Source organism: Pyrgilauda ruficollis, unplaced genomic scaffold, assembly GCF_017590135.1.
Source record: "Pyrgilauda ruficollis isolate IOZ18807 unplaced genomic scaffold, ASM1759013v1 scaffold2, whole genome shotgun sequence".
NCBI lineage: Eukaryota > Metazoa > Chordata > Aves > Passeriformes > Passeridae > Pyrgilauda > Pyrgilauda ruficollis.
In genome coordinates, this window is record NW_024519206.1 from 8600464 (window position 1) to 8616137 (window position 15674).

Below are 15674 nucleotides of genomic sequence, written 5' to 3' on the forward strand. Positions count from 1 at the left end.
CCCATGACTTTCAGTAAGTGTTTGTAATAACTCAGAAAGACAGTGATAACATAGGGAATGCAACATTTGAATGAAGAACTGCACATATTCACTCCAGCAAGTCAGTCAAGCCTATAAATCATTTTTTGGTCTGTAGGACTAGAAGTAGATAATGAAGAAATGGAACAGCATGAGTAGATATAGCATAAGCAAGATAAAGACTGGTGAATGTAACTACAATGCATCACCACTTTATTATATTTATTAGCACTGAGTGGAAATAAGTGGGGCAAGCACAGCAGCATCCAAACATGGAGGTGTCTCAGAGATGCCTGTTATTTTCCAAAATAAATTCAGGAGTTCTAAATATAGCATTAGAATGGTGACTAGTCTTTTAAAACCTAATTATAATGCTGATGCTTCCTTTGAGTAGACAGAGGGCAAGAGTATATAATGAAACAAAAGTTATGGATCAGTTTGAAGTGTATTGATCTGTCAAGGAAACAGCGCTGTGTGATTTCATTAGCCAGTCTGGACTTGGGTCTGTCACACGGCACTCCATGACTTAACATCCAGCAATACCACTGAAACTGACTCCCAAACTAAAACACAAACCAAAACAAACTAATGAGATTCCTCTCCAAGTAGAAACATACTCAGACACAGTTCTATTTCTAGTTTTGAGAAGTGAGATTTATTTTGAAGGTCACAAAAACCACTGCTTGAGTTTTCACCTGTTTTATTCCTTGAGCAATAAATGACATTCAGGCCCAAATTCCAAACCTCATTTTTTATCAGCTTTACCTTCTTTCTAGCTTAACTAGTTCTTCACCGGTCTTGGAAACAACAATTTGAAGCACTTGTTTCAGAAAAGTACATCTGAAAATGATACAATCTAGAAAGAATAAATACAATCAATCTCAAAAAAAAAAAAAATCAATTAAAATGCAACATAAAGCTTCTAAAGACTTTAAGTGGAAGACCGATTTTTTTTTCTTTCTTTTTCCTTTGATTCCTTAGATATCCAAGAACTAAACTCCTAATCTTTCCCTAGAAGGGGAGAAATAAAAGGTGACACTTTCTCTCCTGAGAAATTAAAAGATCTATCAAAAAATTTAGATTAGAAATAAACGTGGCTAAGAGAGATTCCATTGACCGAAGTGCAATAAAAACACTATAAAGCTGTATAAAGCAATATAAAGCTGTATTAGGAAAAGAGAATTCTGGAGACTCTTGATCGCTACCAAAGCGACTGAGTGTGCATTCAGAAAGGTGGGTATCCTCTAGGTGAAGATACTAAGAAATATTGAGACCGATAAGAAGACCATGAGAGGAAGGCAGCACTAGAGAAACGTGCAGTCATCCCGGGCTGCGACAGCCCAGGGGAACAGAATCCCATTCACAGCCCGTAACACCTCCTTCCTCCCTGCGCCGAAAGCCGGGACGCGGTGGAAGCGGCGCGGTGCCGTCCCAGACGCGTGTCCCCGCTCCACCCCTGCGGGCCCGCAGCCTCGGCGCCGTCCCTGGGCCGGCGGGGCAGGCAGGTGTGTCCCCTGCTCCGAGGGCTGGCAGGGACCACCGGCGGCAAGGGTGCCGTGGAATAACCCAGGGCTCCGCCGCCAGCCGGTCCCTCGGCGGGCCCGCCTCCCCCCCCTCCCCCCGCGCCGCGCCGAGCCGAGCGAGCCGCTATTTTTAGCAAATCCTCCCCGCGTCGCCACGGGCGGCGATCGCAGCGCGCAGCCCCGCGCCAGCTGCCGCCGCCGCCCCGCCCGCCCGCCGCGCTCGGCACAGGCTCGCCCCGCCGGCGCGATGGCCACCTAATCACTACCTATTCGCCACCTAATCGCCACCTCATCGCCACCTAGTCGCCGCCTCATCGCCGCCGCGGCCGCCGCGGCCGCAACTTTTTCTCCCCGCGCCGCGCCGCTCCTTCCCCCGTCGCTCCGGTGGAAGATGGCAGTTGGGGGAAGCGCTGGAAGTTGCAGCCCGAGAGCGAAGAGATAAGGCGGAGGAGCGGGAAGGTGAGTGGCACCGGCCGGCTGCCCCTCCGCTCCGCCCCGCCCGGCTGCGGCGGGCTGCGAGTGCGGGGCCGGCCGGTCCCGCCACCCGGACGTTGTCCTCGACCTGCCGGGGCGGTATTTTTGGGACCTTCGGGGAGGTTTCGGGAAGTTGGACCGTGTAAAGGCTGGCGAGGTGGCGGGAGAGGGAGGACACAGCCGCCCCTGGCAAGTTTTACTTCGCGGGAGGGTGAGTGGAACAGCAGTTCCCCGAGCGCTTGCCCTGCCGGGCGGGTGGTGCGTTTCTGGGGCCGGGGGATCCTCTGCGACCCCCGCGCCCTGCGGGGCCGTGGGCGAGTCGCGGGTGCCGGCCGGAGAACGGCTGCTGGAGCTCAGCGGGCCGTGCCAGCTCCCCGCGGTCGGCTGGGACTGCCGAGCTCCGGAGGGCGCCGGGGGAGCTGCCCCGTGGCGGCCGAACAGGTGGGCGACGCCGGGGTGCGCCCTCCTCGGGCACCGCCACCGGGCCGGTGTCGGACTGCCCGGAGCAGGCGGCAGCCGGAGGGCGGGTGCGTCCCGTCCCGTCCCGTCCCGTCCCGTCCCGTTCCCGTGCCGGGTGGGTGGCCATAATTTTGTATAATTGTGTTTACTGTGCCAAAGCGGTGTGTGCATCCCGGCCGGCAGCTTCCCGTTTGGCAGCGCAGGGCATGAGGAAGGTAGTTGCCAGCAAAGGTACAGTTGTTTTTGACTCATCTAAAATGCCTGAGTTTTGATATGAAATGGAGCATAATAGCAATCAGAAATCATTCATGCTTATCACTCTTATAGAAAAAAAAGCAGGTATTACTCGTAATGCACAAAATGTGTATTCATCTTTTAATATCTACCCCGAGCCCACAGCAGTTTATATTTTTAAGCGCTCTGATGAGGTCTAAACCCACTGTTAAACAACATGAGAATTTAAGTGTAGACAAATACTTAAAGCAAGCCGATCTTTGAAGAAGAAGCAGTGCGGTGGATTGTGGAGACCTTTTGACATATGAAAATGCATGAATGTGCTTTTTTGATGCAAAAGTTGTTGAGATTTTCTGTCACAAACAGCACAGAACAAGCGCTGACACAGAAACCAAGGGATTTTAAACATTTGTCTTTCAACATTGTCAGCTTTAGTTCTTTGACATTTTGTTTTCTGTGACAGAAGAATAGTTTTGTGACAGTTATTCAGGATTTAATTTGCAAGCTCACAAAGGCCTGTAGCTGTGATGAGAACTCAAGAACAAAAAAAGGAAGGTATTTCACTTTAAGTTTTTCAAATGTCCTATCCTACTCAAATGTCTTGTCCTACTCCTATCTTCTCTCCCCACACACCTAGCTCAGCAACAGCATCTCTATATCTTTTGAAGTTATCTTGTGGCTTAGTGTCTCTAAATTTTCTCTCATGTCCATTTCTGTGTCAGTGGCCCCAGCTCATATGTGTTTTGTACCAGGAATACCTACTTTGTTCAGAAAGAGATGCCAGCTTGTTCTCTGTCATAACACCAGAGCAATCTTGGAAGGCAATTCCATCCCTTCATACACTTAAGTTGCATTGTTATTTGTGTGAAATAGCTGTGCCTCAACTATATAGAACTTGCTACCATGAACGATGCAAATAATATACTATTTTAACACCTCCTTGTCATGGAAAAGATGTGATCCAAAACACTGGGAATAAACATGTCATGGCTCCAGAGAGAAGCTGCAGGCAGTCATGTTTGTGTACCACTGGTGCAAGTTTCTCCATATAAATATTGAAATAGCTGTCTTTTAAACAAAAATGTAATTGTCAGTTCAGAACTCCAAAAAAGCAGAAAAACATGCCATTATACTTCTTGGTGACCAGCGTGATGCAAACACAGCACCATAGTTCAGCCTACCCAAAGCACTGGTCTCAGTGTCAGATTCCTCTGTAGGTCTGTGTAAATGTGTAATACGCCCAAATGTTTTGAATCTGACTTTAAAATGTTAGTTTTGAAAACAGTAGTGTTTGGTTTTCCATTAAATTGCTTTTCCACAAATGAAGCTTGGTCTACATGACTAAATGGGAACAGCAATTTGTAAGCTGTTGTGTATCTTCAGTTTACCAGCATCGTCCTGCTCCCAGGGCAGTTTAAAACCAAAAGCGAAATAGTGTCTTCACTGCTGGAAGTCAATACATGCTTCATTTAGAGCAGTTGTTCCTATTAGAATTTATTTCTGTGGAAAAAAAAAAAAAAAGATAATACTATAATTAAATGGCATATGTATATTCTAATTTCTTGATAAAAATAATATTAAAAAGAGATTCAGTTATAAAAATGATATACTTTCTAAAAAGCATGTAAACCGGAAAATAATTTTCAGTTCTTCATCTCACTACCTCAAGCCCCATAGAACTTGCTGTTAGAAATATTACTTGCATACTGAAAATATGTATCAAATTTAACTTTGCCTGTCCTGGAAATTGTATGAATCCTGGTATGAATTACCATGAGTACTGATGGTACATAAATGTAGTTGCAGTAGTTAGTTTCTTAGTATTCAGCTAATGGTTAGTAGGCGAAATGTAGCTTTGAAAGTAATCAAATCCTGTTGTGAATGAACAACTATAACCAATGAAAAATGACAAAAGAATTGGGATGTAGTCTAATCATCTCCAAATTGGTAAATTAACTACATATTTACCAGAGTGTTTGTAATATTGTTCATTTATATTCACCAGTATTCAGACTAGCTAATTTAAAGCTACTTAGGGTATGTGTGTTGAAACTGCAATAGAAAGTATTGTGGCTTGCAGCATACTCATAGCTGAGCCATTTAGCTGAAGAGCTTAGTGCATCACAGGAGTGAGGCCTTTTCCCTTTTACAAAAGAGTTCTGGGCCAGATTTGTTGAGGATTATGTGCTGTGTCCTATAAGCATGCTGTTTACATGAACTTTCCATATAAATTCAAATTAAAGGAATAAGTATTCATCAGAGTTTTCCAGTCTCCTCAAAAGTAAGAAAATGTTCTTTAAGTTGCTGTAATTAAGTAGAAGGTACATAATGCATCTGTTGAGTTAAATTAAAGATAGCTCTCATGTAAAGACAGAACATTAGGCTATTCTATGATAAAACATATTTGTCATCCTTCAAAGCCTCAGTAATGATTTCCAGATAAATAGGCAGAGAATGTTGCATTGCTGAATCACTTAATGTTATATTGTTTGTTGAAACTGATAGATGAGTAAGGCAATTTAGAGCTAGAATTACTTGATGAAATCACCTCTCATTTTCTCCTTTTGGTTTTGAGTTTTTAAATTAGGATAATCATACATGACCAAAGAATTTTCCCCTTACCCAATGTAACTTGTAATGAATGCATTATGTTGTGAACATCAGTGTGTGCTGGGTAAGACTGTGCTAGTGTTGAATTTATTGTTACAACTTTAATAATAAATTACAAAGTTTTTTTGTGCTGCATAGACTCATCTTCAAGCAGCTAAAAAAACACAGTGAAGTAGTGCTTAACTACTACTCAAAACTAATGTTTCAATACTTTGAGGCCAGCTTAGACCTTTCCTGTGAGGATATACCCACACGTCTCCATACTCACACTTCTCCATACTTCTCCATTTTTGTACAATAGATAGTTGTATAACTTTCTGCCAAAGAAGTTTGTCAATGCAAAAAGTTAACATGAGTTCAAAAAAAGATTTGGACCAATTCCTAGATAAAAAAAAAAGAAAAAAAGGAAAAAAAAAAACCCAAACAAAGTCTAGAAAGCAGAAATATAAAGCTTCTGAATCAGAATATCCCTAACCAGCAAATGTTCAGGAGGCTTCAGTGCATTTCAAGAAGGTACCATTCACATGGTTGCATTGCACTTCCTCACTTTTCCTTATGCATGTGCTGTTGGGCATCTGGGGAAAAGGTGTTGGATTTTGAACAGGTCTTTGCTTTGGTTAGATCCTACAATTCATGCATTCTTACCCAGTCAAGGTGGACAAGGTGATATGCAATTTAGACATTCCTTTATGGGGAAAAGTGATTGAAAACTTTTATTACTCAACATTCAAGCAGATGTTTACTTGCATTAATTAGCATTAACTCAATGTATGATGTTGATTATGAGATGGAAAGGTAATAGAAAGCAAATATTTGTTCCTATTTTCCAGTAATTTATTGTTAATGGTATTTTTCAATATATGTTAATGTTGGTCATTCACAAATCATGATACATTGTTGAAGTTTGTTTATGATATGTAGCAACTCTCCAGATAGTTTGTTTTAAATCTATTGCATAACTGTAAACTATTTTTTTTTAAGAAAATGAAATGCTTTTCAGTCAAAGTAGCTAAGAAGTGCCAGTAAGATGACTCCTTACAGTATGTCTTTTATTTGTCCCAGTTCCTTAGTTTTGAAGGCGATGGATTCTATATTTCTTCATTTGATTTCTGCTCTGAGACAGGCTTTTAGCTCATCTCTGTTCAATATACAGAGTGCTCCTTCTCTAGAATGGATGACTGTCACTCTTGGGGTTTTATTCAGACTTGAGTCTGGTTTTCTGGTTTAGTCTGAGCATGCATGAGCCTCTATTGTCACATTCACTGAGTCCAGCTTTTGTTTCCATGCTCTATTAACCTGCAAGAGACGTGAAGACCTGGTCTAAAGAGTATTTTGGAAAGGTGATGTCCAGTGCACAAGAGAAATTGGCAGCCATGAAGGATGCCAATCTTGTGTGCATACAAGATACGTGAACACTTGAGCCCGAACTTATCCATAAATGAAGTGGTGCTGCACAATGCCTTTGGTGTTTCAGCCTTTTACCTCACCAAGGATCTTCCATTTGCAGCTGCCTTTCCATTGCAGTTGTGTCACCTTTCACCAAAGCTTCTAGGGCAGTGGTTGCCTTCCTGTCCTCATGCTCTTGGTCTCACACTGTTATTGTACTGGCCTCGTACCTCCATACTGGGCTACTACTGTTATGTCACAGAGGGGATTGACACTGCTGTAAGAGTCCAGCCCTTTCACCAGCCTTTTCTTGAACAGTTTTTTGCAGCTTTTAGTTTGCATTAGGAGGAAGACAAGTGTTTGTCCAGCGTTCCCCAATAGCAGCTAGTTAGTTTGCAACACCAGCCTCTGATCAAAAACTACTTCATTTAGGGCTAATGGCATCATAAGGGGGGGACAGGCAATAGGGAATTTGAACAGATCATAGGGAAATTTATGTGGTTTCTGTGGAAAGGTAGTATGGAGAGGACACCTGGGAGAGGATGCTTAATGGGGAAACCTTGACTAGCCACAGGAGCTTTCCCTTTCCCCTTTTAATTTTCTCCCTTTGCTTTTCCAGTTACCTTTCTGATTTTTCAATGTTTTTATCTCACTCCCTGCCTTCTTTTTCCCTAAAGAAACTTTTATTGTTGGCTTTGATGCTTGTCACCAGCTATAAACTCTGCAAGTAAATCAGGAAGGGATATAGAGATGTTTATATAGGAGAAGTTTAGGTAAATGTGTGAATAGATTGGTACATGGTCAGTTTATACCTATGTAAATAGAAATTGTCTGATAACTTTCCTGATTTTAATTCTTGGTCAAAGAGAAGTCATACATCTGCTGAGTATTTACTTAGTTGGCCTGAATTTACTCTTCTGGTTTATTATCATGGGAGAATATCTCTATTCCATCAGATATCTCTGTTTCTTCTCTGTATCCTTTTCAGTTTGAATTTAGGTTTTTTCAGTAAATGTGATCAAAATAATAGTCTGTGCCCACAGAAGTCCAAAGGTCATAATACTTCATCTCCTTTTTTGAAAAGCTTCAGTGATGTGTCCTAGGTTGTATTAAGCTCAATCTGAAAATTTAATTTCCTGTTGCTTTTTGTAATGCTCATAATTACACTAGATCACAGAAGTTGGAAGGGACCTGTTGGTCAAAATACATAGAATTTAGGCTGTGTTGTTTAGGGGTTAGTTCAATTCTACCCTTGGAGCCTGGAAAAGCTCCAAGGAAAGCAATTCCACTACTTCTCTGAACAACCATACCCAATCCTTAGTTATCCTGACAGTACTTTTTCTTCTTTATGTTGAGTCATAACCTCCCAGTTTCAATTCATGAGTATTTTCTCTCATTTTTGTGCCTTGCATGGCTGTGAAGAGCCTGGCTCCATCTGTTTGGTAAAGCTCTGATAGGCTGGTGTTAGGTCCCTGCTAAGGCTGCCTCATCTTCAGGATGAACAGGTCCAGCTCTCTCAGCTTTCAACAGGGCAAGTCCTCCAGCCCTTTCCTACTTTGACAGACTCTGGAGGAAGCTTCATTCAGTTATTTGGAACACCAAGACTGGATGCAATGTTCCAGATGAGGTCTAGTGCTTGAGTAAACTGGAAACATGAAACTTCATCTTGGTAAATCTACCAAGTAGTAAATAGCACCAAATTCTAACAGTCCAGGAATGAGACATTCGGCAGCACTTTACTGTCTTGTAACCATAAAATGAATTCAAGATACTGTACGCTTTTAAGAATTTGTTATTGCATCTTACATGAAAACAAAGTTAATTTGATATTTCTTCTCAGGAAAGTAATTGAATCATGCTATTTTGGAGTAGGGAAATAATGTGATATTAGAATTTTATTTAAAAACACTTTCTGTGCATTATTATATCTCCCTTATAGAAGTGTATGAAGAAAATTATATGACACAGACATTCTGTATGTCTAGGCATTTAATGATACAAAATTCTAATTACTCAAGTTTTTGACATCAAGTTAACGTTAAGTCTCCAGGGAACCTAACTATTGAACTAAACCTTGCTTTGACAAGAGATGAGTGAACTGCAGGCATGAATGTAAGATTTACAAGGAAAAAAATTAACCTAACTCAAAATAGGAAATAAGCAACATGCACATAGTAACCATTTGGTGCATAAAATGTGTAAATTATTCATTTGTTTCATAGATGGATAGCTCTTCAGTTTTCCATATATAGGTTAAAACCAAAGGAATGTGTGGACAATATGAAATTGTTCACATATGGTTGCCATTCCAATCTTTTGTGTTTCCTCTTTTGGCAGTCAATACAATCAACATTGATTAAAAAGTCATAGTATTAGTTAAGCAGATTTTTGATATTTCATTTGGAGTTGAAGCTGTTTTAATTGGGATATAAATAATTACTCTATATATTCTCTGAAAAAGTGAATAGTTCAGGGAGGGAATCCAAGCCAAGGTATGAATCAGAGAAAGGTATTTTCATTTGTAAATTACATTTGTAGGTTTAATTTATGGGCACCCACTGCAGTACCAGCCTAGCAGTTCCTTCCTCTTGCATGTGTACATTCCATGCTTGAAGGTGGACAGTCTGCTCAGAGCACCAAGTACTGTGGAGCAGAGTGTAACAAAGAGAAGATAAGTAAAAACTTTAAGGGGTTCTAGCTCTCCTATTTCAAACATATTAATCTCTTATGAAGACTGTGAATGAAGAAATCACCTAAGAGAACATTCAACTGCTCTCAGTGTATCCAGGTTGCTTACTCAGAGTCTCTTGGAAGACTGTGAAGTGTTTATATTTGTTCTCTGCCATCACATACACCTTGTCTTCCACTCCATCTGGCTATATGCTTTCACCCCCCTCCAAAAAAAGAAATTCTGTTATGAAAAAGTTGTTAAGTATTGCTATCTTTTGAACAGTTGGAGCAAAAGTTCAAGGCTTCCTTTTGACTGGAAAATGAAGTTAGCAAGTAGATTTTTTGGTGCAGAGGCTTTCTTCAGAAACTAGTGAAAAAAGAGACAGGTTTAATGTGATTAAGGGGTGTTTAACCCTAGGTTTTTGTAGCATTTTAGTGAGATACATATGACTGGATCAGTATCAGCCTATTTATGTGATGAGACTTCCTTCAGGACTTCTGAGAGCTGATCAAGCATTCGTCTTCCTTGTGCTAATAATGCATGTCATTTATACTGATCCAAATTATGAAGAAAATGCAGATTTCAAAAGAAGGTGAAAGGAAATGACATCTTCTAAAAATTTGCTGAGGGTGACACTAACATTAACAGTATTAGGACCTTGATTGAAGAGGTCAAGGATTTGACTTGTCTGTGAGGAGTTGTGCAATTGACTGTAATGAGATCAGGATGTCACCTTTGCATGTGAAATTTTCACCTCTTTGATAGGCTGTTTGTTGTTTGTTGTTGAAACAGATCAGAGAAAGAGAAGAGCTTGTGAAAGCCCTGTTCAAGGTTGAGATCTACTGAAGACCTGCATGGAAGACTGTAGTATACTCATTTCCTTCCCAGCCAGAGCAGAAATGGCATGGAGCATGGAATCTGGGACTGGAGCTAGCAGCAGTGGATTGTTCTTTAATTCATTAGGGCAAACCATGGAAGCTGATTCAATTTAGACAGGCAGGCAAAGCAGTGGAGGATCTAGAAATGTGTATAAAAGATAATTCCTGATTATTCTTTGCTGCCATCTTTTCCAAATTACCTTTAAATAAATTTAGCAGATTTTGGCATGCACTCTGGGTACATTTTCCCTACATCAAACTGTCTGCATGCTTTTATTCCCTCCATCACTAGTTTTCCTTAGTGATGCCTAAATATAAGTTTGTAGCTTCTTCAGTGTACTCTGATTACATGCAAACAGAGTGTGCTGGTATGCGTAGGAGATTTTTCTGGGCGTCTGGCAAATGAAATAGTTTTTCTTTAGGCCACAGAGTAGCAACTGAGCTACTTCCACAATTTCACTGCAATTTTTATGGGGAGTCTGTATACAATGCCTGTGAGAAATCTGGAAGCGTTTTGTTGTATTGAATTTGTAGTGACAAATCAACTGTCATTTCTGACACAGCTTCACATGTACTTATCCTCAGAATGGTCATCCATGCTTTTGAAGAGAGTTGCTGGGATGTTGGCTGCCTGTGGAGTGCCTATGCATCATCTTTCCTCACTCTTTTTATTTCTGTGGAGTGTTTGTATTGTGTTTTTGTAAAAAGAGACTGAGCTGGGAGAGACAGCAGGAGACACAACTGCGAGTCTTTTTCAGCTGACATTTGGACCATAATTTAGGTTTTATGCATAGAAATGTCAGCTCAAAAGACACTTCTGTGTAGATAATGAAGCAACATAATAAATCCATTATCCTGTTAAGACAAAAAGATATGGATTTTTTTGAATGATTTCAGTCTAAGTATTTCAGGAGAGAGAATTTAAAAAGGCATATTTTTTGTATTTTAAGGCCATAAATGTAATCAAAACAAATTAAAAGTAAACCACATTTTAAAAAGGTTTTAAATTCTTACTCTGATTGAGGGTGATTATCTTGCATACAACTGATTAACTATGTGATATGTAACCTAAAGTAGTTTTCTTAAAATATCGTAGGATTGCCTCATCTTTAGGTTGCCATTGCTGTGTTATGTATATGGTCATTTTATATTACTCACCTCTGTGAAAAATAACACTATATATCTTCCTGCTCCAAGTAAGTTGAAATCAATATGATGAAAATAGCAACATCTGTCATTTATGGTACGTGAATGAGAAGAGTGAATTCCAGAGTGAATCGGAAATGCATAGATAGGCAAGGCCAGAACTGGGGTCTAATATATGTATCTTTTTTTGTTCATAATTGGGTTTTAAGTCCAACATCATAACGAGATGTGGGCTATGTGTTAAGCACACATAAAGCAAAGCAAAGACAATTATTTTTCACCCTTAAAGCAGTTACTGTACATCAGTGCAATGATCCGTCAGATTTCGTATGCAGGCTGTTATCCTCTTGTCTAGAGATTTTTTCCAGTGGTGTTGGTGCTTCAGTTAGGCAAAGGCATAATTAACTATACTGATCTTAACAGAACTGTTATTGCTGACACATATCAAGGGAAAAAAAAAGAGAAAATCTGACTTGCGTCAGGTTGAAAATGTGTTAGCTATTGGCTCAGTCTAATTATACTGAATTAAATCTAATTGCATACCATCATCCAGGCTCCAGAATTTTAATAGTAAATGAATTCTTGTAAAGTTATAAGGGTGCTTTAAAAAATAATGTAAATTCCATGGTACTTTCTCTGTAAAATTTAAATTTCTGAAAAAAACAAACACTGTTTAAAGAAAATATTTTGGTGAGGAAGTTTTTGTCGGAAACCAGTAATTAAGTATAGGGAATTAACATGAAGAGAAAATAAACCTCAAGGTTTTTCACCTGTTTTATTTTATTATCTAATGCAATAATTTATTATGTAATACTGAATTAGAGAAGTTTCGTTGTTTGTTATGAAAGAAGGTACTACTAACAATATTTCTGTTTTGAAAGATGAATGCTACAGCTGAATTCTCTACATTTACCCTGGTACAGAATAGTGTTGGCTATGGCATTCCTAGAAGTAGAAATGTAGATACAGCATTTGTGTAGTAGATAGCTGAAGAAGCAATCCTCTCTGAAGGAGGATTTCACTTGGTTCTGACCATTTTGCAGCTGGTTAATTGTTTAAAATGAAAGAATGCTGTAATGCATATGGGCAGACATAGCAGTTGGTACTTGAAACCAGTTACGTTTCATTCTGCATCATTTATTAGACAATAAAACCAGTGCTGCTAGAAGAAATAAAGGGTAGGTTGAGGAAAAAAAAAAAAAAAAAAAAAGTTCAACTTGCAATAGATGAGGAGACTCCTTAGTTTAGTCTTTAGTTTAGTAACTGCAATGTTATTCAATGCTGTGGTTCTCATTTCCTAATAGTAATAAATTAGAATTCTTTATTTCAGTTTACATTGATTTTTCTTTTGCAATGCATCTGAAAATTAATAGAAGCTTTGTCTATTTTGTCACAGTTCTGCAAAAAAAGGATGAGAAATAAAAATTGCATGTGAGGATAAAGCCAGTAAAATCTTAATGTTTTAAATGGAAGCATTTCTGGGAAGCAAGTGGAAGCTGTGGAGTTGAATATAAAGGCTAACACAGGCAATTGGATTAGGCAAGTTCATGTTGGCTGATGGCAGCTAGAATCACTGCCTCTAATAGAGAATTATCACTGGAGAGCAATGGGAAGTGAATATGCCATCAAAGAACTCTCTATCTCCATCCTGCCTGCCATACCAACACCTTTGGTACCACAGAAGAAAACATCCCTTTCACATAGTTATGAGATGTATGAGATGTACCATGAGTGAGAAAAATATTGAAAAAACTAATAAAGGCAGCCTCAAAGTGAAAAATAAGAAACCCAAACAAAAAAAAAAAAAATCACATTTTTGTTATTTGAATACCCATATGCCAACTGTGCTGGAAATGTATACAATATACAGACTTGAATAATTTATGCTTGGATAGACAATTGCATCAAATAATAGCAAAGCCTGACTGTTTCATTTTTTTTTTTTTTTGAAGGCCCACTCTATTTTGGTGCTGAGTTCAGAATTAGAAGGAAAAATCTTTCATGTTCTAATGGAAATAAATCAGTTTTAGTATTATAATAGAATTTATTCACTATTGAGTGCATAATTCCTGGAACAAGAAAGCATTGACAGGAGAGTCCTCCATTCTGTGTAAGGTTGTAAAATTTGCCATTTTGTTATGGAATGGGTGTGTTTTCCTTTTTTTCTTATTACTGGCTCACAGAAGGTAATTGCAGATTTTGTGTATAAGCACTGGGGACAGTTTGGGTAACTGAATTAAATAACTGAAGTAAAGAAGCTGAAAGAAAGAAGGCACATTCAACAGTTCACTTTTTGGAATAGTGAATTAGAGAGAAGCTGTGCCCTTATAGAACCTATAAGAGACCTAAACTCTTCATTCCTCTCTACAATAATTTCAATCTGCTGTTTCAGCAGCATGATTCATGCAGAAAGAATGTTTGTTTCTTACTCAGACTCCAGTAACCCTCTAGTTACTGTGTCCAGTGGGCATAAATTCTATTTAGGTAAAGTGGAGTACTGTGACTGTGTTTAAGACATAGAATTCTATGCATGATTGTTCATAAAGACTGGAATACATTTTCCTGCATGGAGAAATTTAGATGCCACTCTTAAATTGCGAATCTGAGTTTATTTGTGGGGAAATTGTTCTTGATGATTACACCAAGTAGGAACTTGCGTACAACTTTATATCCTCTAGATGCCCAGGCTTACATCCCAAGTTGTGACAGCTCCCTGTAGGCACATCAAGATGGCTAAACATTTTTAAGCATGCAAGGTGCTGGCTATATTGTCCAATAATCCAATCAATTTTCTACTTATTTTCTTTCTTCTTCTGTGCTGAGAGAACACAGCTGGCTGCTATATTGGCCTGGTGACTTTGAAGCTATGGGTAATCACAATGGTATTACCCATCCACAATTAGGGGACAACACTGAGCCAATATTGATACAGTCTTTGCTGATACAAGACCTTCCAATGCATGATGGTTCTTCCTTTTGTGAGTAAGGATGTTCTTCCTTACATTTTTTCCCATAGCTCTTTCCCACTCCCTGTGGCAGCCTGAGTTCCAGTCAGTCTCACAGCTCTGAATAGAAAGTCCTCTACCAACTACAGGTGGACAAGTCTTAGCTTAATTTTTTTCCTTAGACCAGGAGAATAGGTCTAAACATTGCCTGAGTTGTTTAAAATATGAGGAAGTGAGCAGGTGTTAAGAGGCAGTAGTTGAGATGTTTGGCTTTTCAGACTGATGAGCACACTGGATAGGAGATCTAGAGAGAAAAATAATTTAAAGCAACTTGGTAATGCTCCGTCTTTATTGTGTATATTTCTAGACTGAACTGAATAAGTGGCTTGAAACACTCAAGTTCCCTCCTTCACCCTGGAGTGGACACTTGAAATGAACAGTTGTGTGCTCTGTTTGTTCATTTCAATGATGCTTCCCTTGATAATCTGTCCCAGTCATAGCCAGGAGAGAGCTGTCATAGCCACACCATTAGTAGGAGGACTGTGTTTGGTCTGAAATCAAGCCTGGATGTCCTGCAGTGTAAGAAGTGTTCAGTTTTTTTTCCTTTTTCAAGTAGCTAAGTATCTACTGAGCAACAGACAACAATTTGAGTAGAGAACAAGAGTGTTGGGAGAGCTGGAGTGTCTAGGGCTGTGCTCTAGAGGCCGTGGTGGTACCTGAGTGCAGGGCTTAGTTGCCTGTCTAGCATGGTGGAATTACAAGTGATTATTTGTAGGTACCACAGTTTGTGGTAATTGGGAGTGCGGCGGAACCTCATCCCCAGTGAGCTACAGCTGTGAAAAGCAGGGGAAAATTATTAAAGGTAATGAGCCATGGAGTGCCCAGGTGCACTGACCAATCACCTGAGGGAACAGAAGGCACACAGGTGCAATGCCTGAACATGAGGGGTATAAAAGGCTGGGCTAAAGAATAAGAAGGGCAGATGCCTGTAGCCTTCTGAAGTGGTATGCTGTAATTTCTGTGTGTAGATGCTTGAAGTCCTCTGATGAGGTGTGGTGATACTCTGTGTATCATGGCCATCTCAAATATGGCATATGCTGCTACAATTATCTTCCTCTTATCTTGAAGCTGGGGAAAGCTTGTGTCTGCTCCTGTTGGATGCAGGTGGTATGATAGATCTGAATTCCCCTAATTCTCGGGGCTGGCTACTGGGTATACATAGCATGTCACATCTGGCTTTTTATTCTGCTGAATCAGATTAAGTTACTTTTATGTGAATCTAGCCTGAAATTTGGGCATTTTGGAGATGATTGTCATGTAAGAGCAAGTT

General features: G+C 39.8%; 1 protein-coding gene across 2 annotated transcripts in view; it reads left to right on the top strand.

The window, feature by feature from the left end:
* The first annotated feature begins 2031 nt into the window (after nucleotides 1–2031).
* Nucleotides 2032–15674, top strand: part of HDAC9 (histone deacetylase 9) — a 450604-nt gene continuing 436961 nt past the window's right edge. Inside the window, exon 1 of one of the 2 annotated variants that reach the window (XM_041466346.1) lies at nucleotides 2032–2226. The gene's annotated coding sequence lies outside the window, so the exon portion shown is untranslated. The remainder of the gene's footprint in view (nucleotides 2227–15674) is intronic. The other variant, XM_041466345.1, reaches the window with a different exon arrangement.